The sequence below is a fragment of the Leptonychotes weddellii genome, chromosome 3 (genome assembly GCF_054177405.1).
Source record: "Leptonychotes weddellii isolate Sample4059 chromosome 3, ASM5417740v2, whole genome shotgun sequence".
Taxonomy (NCBI): domain Eukaryota; kingdom Metazoa; phylum Chordata; class Mammalia; order Carnivora; family Phocidae; genus Leptonychotes; species Leptonychotes weddellii.
Window position 1 is genome coordinate 76,759,847 of NC_138371.1, and position 5,877 is coordinate 76,765,723.

Genomic DNA, 5,877 nt, shown 5'->3' on the forward strand with positions numbered 1-5,877 from the left:
CTCACCATTTCAAATTAGTCAAAAGTGAGAAGAGAAGAGTAGGATATCAGTACACATTTTGTTGAGGTGAGAGCATCAATGTCATTTCAATAGAGAACAGAAGTGAACATACAACAAGGTCCAATTCTTCATGAAATTTATGGTTTACTGGGGAAGAAGTCATGAAAAAAATAATGAACTACAATGTTAAATTAATCCTACACAATAAAAGTACCAGCAGGTATAAGATTATATAATGAGGGGTGCCTGGGTGGCTCAGTCGGTTAAGCATGTCTTTGGTTCAGGTCATGATCCCAGGGTCCTGGAATTGAGCCCCATGTTGGGCTCCCTGCTCAGTGGGGAGCCTGCTTCTCCTTCTCCCTCTGCCCCTCTCCCTGCTTGTGCATGCGCTCTCTCTCTCAAATAAATAAATAAATAAAATCTTTTAAAAAAGATAATATAATGAGATGATGATGTATTTTAGAGGTTGAAAGAAGTGACAGCTAATATTACATCCCAATAGAGACATGCTGAATAGATGAAAAGATGGAGGAAAACTATTCTAGGCGGTTGAAACAGTATTCGTCTTAAATCTCTGTGGAATAAAGGACATTAGTTCACTTGAGAAACTAAAAATTGGCCATTGTGGCTGAAGATTAGTGAGCAAAGGAAGAAGTAGCATGAAATTAGGTTGCTGAGGTTGACAGAAAACCAGATTATTAGGTCATGACTGTTAGGTTCTGACTATTAGGATGCTCTTTGCCGCTTAGTCCTAAAGCATCTTAACTTTAATGTAAATCTTAAAATGACCACAAGTGTCATTAAAACTCCACTTATAGATCTTATACCATGCACATCATATAAAATTGGGATACTCAATGTTGTTCAAGTTATTTTACAATTGGGCCAATTGACTAATCTATTTTTTAGAAAAACACTACTTGGTAAGGGCATCGATGGAAAAGAGAGAGTATATTTGACAAATCACATGGCAAACAAAACCGTACAGGTCTAATATTTATGTATGTCCTTATGCCTTAAATTGAACTTCGCAAATTGGAAATTATTTTTGGTTTTCCCTTCAGGTACCCTTACTCTTTATGACTTATTACATATGAAAAAACAAACCTATCATATAGAAATACTGGGAAATAAAACCCTGAATATTACTTATAGTTTATACTGGACATTTTTGCTAGGACTTTAACACTAAATTTAGTTATCCTAGTCTTTTTGCAAAAGCTAGTGTTTTTACTAGTTTAGTAGAAGATATTCATATCTATACCTGAGATTGCTTGGGGTAACTTACTGTGGTACCCATAACAAACACACAATTAACAAATTATAGCTCTATTCAAGGATGATACATTTATTCTTCAAATGAAGAAAAAATAAAAAAGAAATATTTTCAAAAAGAGCTAATTCTTATACAGTGCTACTCTATGTTAGGCACTGTTTCAAAATCTTCATATATATTAAATCATTTACTCCTTGTTAAAATCCTATGAGGTAGGAACTCTTACCATCAGCATTTAGAGATGAGGCAACTCAATCACAGGTAGTTACTTAACCTGTCTAAGGATGCCCAGGCAGTACACTGTAGCGGGAAATTCAATGTGATGGTCTTGCTTTAGTGTGTCATCCTTGTGCAGGCACCATGCTAATCTTCTCGGTATCATTTCAGTTTTAGTATATGCATTGCCAAAGCGAGTATGACAGTCTTGTTTTAGAATTCTCCATCTCAGCTCTCACCAGTTGGTATTTTTCTTTAATGGAAGAAGATCTATTCAGGGAAAGTAAAGTATCATAGTATTGAATAGGTCTTAGATTAACTTATCAGTGATATTTTCTTGAGCAGCAATGCCAAAGAATTGAAAACTTATGCGTGTTACAGAAATGGATAAAACTGGTCAGTAGTTCTTATAACTAGGAATATATCACTGAACAGATAAAGTGGTATTTTTATCACTTTTTCTTTTCAATTTAAACACCTAAAGGACAGAACTTGAATGAATTTGAAGCAGTTGCTAGTTTGACCTAAATATTTGTTAACAAAATCAAATGTAAAACTGACTCTTACTAGAATGGGTTTAACTCTCTTCTAAATGATGGGAAATGTGGCAAAGGAAAATATCTATCATCTATTTGTCTATCTATCTATCTATCTATCTATCTATCTATATCTATCATCTATCTATATCTCTTCCACACATTTCTGAAAATATTGAAGTTAAATAAAGTCTGAGGGTAATGAATATTTGCAGAAATTGTACCTTTTTATTTTTGAAGAATAAAATTTCAATAATTCTCTAGAGTTGTTTCTCAAGTTTAAAATGTCTATAAAGAGCAGAAGGCATATAAACTTCATTTTGTAAGATTTTCTTCCTGTCAAGATGATTTGTTTTGAGAAGCATCTGAGGGTCTATAAGGCCACCCACCATTTTAATAACTCTGATTGTTCTGTGTATCATCAAGTCACTGAGTCCAATCTGGACAGTTTCATTTTACATAACTATAAATTTTACTCTCTAACTGTCATTATTATAAATTGATCTCAATAAGAAAATGTTCATCATTGTTAAGGGATGGGGGAAAAAGGCTCAACACAGCATATATTTCAAGCTTCCAACAATATAATCACACACTTTTAAGTATACAATTCTATGTATGATTCAAAGTATAGAATTTTTAAATACTATTTTGGCCTTTTATATTTCCCATTTTATTTCTTGCTGTCAATATAAGTGTAATATCTACTGAGAAAAGGGTCTCAACTGTTGTTAAGGATTTTTTGAAGGTTATTGTCATTTGTAATTTCTTTTCTATGAGATTTTTCGGTGTTCAGAATTTAATTCTAGGATGAAGTGTCAAATATGAGGTTGCTGACTATATAAATACTAAACCCCTACCCCCAATTCAATTTCAAAGAGCAATTCAGGTGAGAGTAAATAAATAAATAAAAGGTTTGGTTAATGTTGGACATTTGCTTGGTACCATGTCATTCAAAACTCCTTCCATTTAAAAACAAAATTTGCATTGACATATGAATGATGTATAATGCAGCATAATTACTTACAGGGTCTTTGAAAAGAGAAGCTCCCTTTTTTCCAAGTGATTTAACTTTGAAAAGGAATTACTTCACATGCCCAACAAATAATATTAAAAGGCATTTTATGAGGTTTTTTTTCCCCTGCATATTTCTACACATGGACAGACTATTGTGTGTTCTAAAACCTGTATTTACATGACACACGTTTATGGTCCAATGGGCAAACACTACTTAGTCCTAAAATAACATCACAGTAATGACTACAGTCAAGACAGCGAGAACACTCCACCATTATTATCCATATCAGACTGCACCAGATGGGGTGTCTGCGGTGGAGGGCTGACAGTGGTGAACACTGAACAACTCTTTCTGGTATTTTTGTGTACTCTTACGCACAGCAATTTTACATTCAAAATCAGCAGTGCATCAGTTCTTCCATTTCGAAGACATATATTGTATCATATATTCTTCATTTGAATCTAGTGGAAAAAGAAATGACGTGGAAAATTGAAGATGACTTACATTAAGTGGGATTTAGCCAAATTTCACTGGGCATAAGGCAAGTTTCCAACCTCAGTAGTATTGATCTTTTTGTGTTGGGTCATGCTTTGTGTGGAGACTGTCCTGTGCCTTGCAGGATGTTTAACAGGATCGTTGACCTCTATTGACTAGAAGCCAGTATCAAACCCCAGAGAGTTGTGACAACCAACAATGTCTCTTTGCGATGAATGAACTCATGAACATACACATGCTCTTTGAACAGATTAAATTATATGGGTTGGTTTTGTCAATATCAAAGTTTTATCAGTCTCTAGGTATAAGATGTACATTTTTTGTCAAAGTATACTTTATTTATGTTTATTCATTTGTTTGTTTTACCTTCAGTCATGGCTAGAGTATGTAAGCATTTTGCATCTGCAATATTATTTCACACATTTTATATTGGCAGCAAGAAAATAAAATGGGAAATATTGAGTCAAATAATACAAGGGGACATATTTAAGAGAAAGGCTTCAGTGTTTATTGAGGAGGGGAATTGGCTCCTACAAGTTCCCATTGAGTCCCAGCTCCTGGAGGCTGCAGCTCTAGGCTAGTTCTTGTCCAGTGTTAAGGAAAATATTTAAACTGAGGAATACTTCATGACAAAAGCTGCTTGCTCCAAAAATCAGTGGAATTTTCAGTTATGTTTCTCATCTCCTTATGCTTTTGGAATAAAGACGCTGCTTCCAAGAAATCAGGTAGTTGGAAGGGAGAATGAGACAAGATTATTTACCACATCACTGATTATAAACATGACTTGAATTGTAAAATTAAACAGAAAAGAAGTCAGAATCTTTGTTTCTGCTTCATTTTGAATGTCCACCAGTGGATCTAATTATCATGCAAGAACTGTCAGTTCTGTCATTGCATGTAGTCAGGTATTCATTGTTTTAGTTGATCAAAAATAGTGCTTTGCAGAGAGTAACCATATATACATGAATTATCAATTTTCAAATTACTAGAATATAACAAAAGTGTACTTATTACTACATTTTTCTCATATTCGTTTTGTCTTTGAAAATTTAAAAAGGCTTTCAGGATATTTTGTTTGGTTTAGGGTTATCACTATAAAGCTAAGTTATTATTCTGTAGCTATGAAGAAGTGCCTTCAGATATGGATCTCTGGATGATATAATGCCGGAAAAAATAGCTTTTAACATTCAGTATTGGCATTGAAATATTGGCAAGCACTAAATAAATACAATGGCAAAAATAATAGTTTATATTATACATACATTGTATTATTTTTAATGCACAGTATCTAATGTTATAAATATCCAGTAAATGGTGAAAAAGATAAAAGTTTAATTCATAATCATAAGTTTCTAATAAGTGTTCACTATGTATGGGTTAGTTTGCTCAATATTATATAGCACATAGTATATAAAGAAAATTAATGTGATTATATTTCAGGAAATACATGTTTAACATTATAGTTTTAATATTGCACTGATTTTCATAATATTGCAGTTTTTCCTTAAACAAAATTATTTAATATGCCAAATACTGACCTGTCATTTTATATTTCTCCAGACTTCAGTAATCCGAAATAATTTGACCTATTAATTAGAATTAGCAGGTCTTCTCAGAAACTATAGTGTAAAAAATATAATCCAAAGCCTTGATAGAGTAGGAGAGAGAATAAGATCTGTTTGGATGAACAAACACCTTAATTCCCTAAATAAATATACATTCTATATCAAATGGACTTGGTTAATTTCTATATTTACTTTAATTTTTAATGTCTTTTTCTTTGTAGTTCTCAAAAAACATTTCTCTTATGCACATAGAACAAAAGAAGAAATATTCTGTAGTTAATTTTTACAATTTCATCAGCTGGTAGCAGAAGACCAGTTGCTTAGTGGATAAAGTGTTGGCTTTATATTCAAAAGGACAACTTCAAATCCTGTTAAGGTTATATTTTTATTAAAATTTCCATTAATTTTTCCATCAATGTGATTATAGATTAATATTAATTAATTCTAACCATTTTTTGAAGAAATAAATGGAGCCATATCTGATTCAAAGTTAAACAAGACACTATTCAAGCTTTCTTGGTAACCCTTTCCTGGGTTCAGAATTGGTTGGGGAGAAAGGGAATAAGATACCTTTAATGGCATTTTATTGAACTTAGCAATTTAAATGGTCTACCCTGATTTTCAAAGATATCAAATTGTCATACGGATGATGTCTTTCTCATCAAATCTGTCTCTTAATGTTTACCATGAAAATGACAAAGGTAATTTTTAATGTTGGATGTAGAACTTATATGTATAAATTGCTGATATTAATGAGAGTTCTAGGATGAG

General features: G+C 32.5%; 1 pseudogene; it reads right to left on the reverse strand.

The window, feature by feature from the left end:
- Positions 1-1,586: 1,586 nt before the first annotated feature.
- Positions 1,587-1,687, reverse strand: LOC115942214 (U6 spliceosomal RNA; annotated as a pseudogene).
- Positions 1,688-5,877: the final 4,190 nt, after the last annotated feature.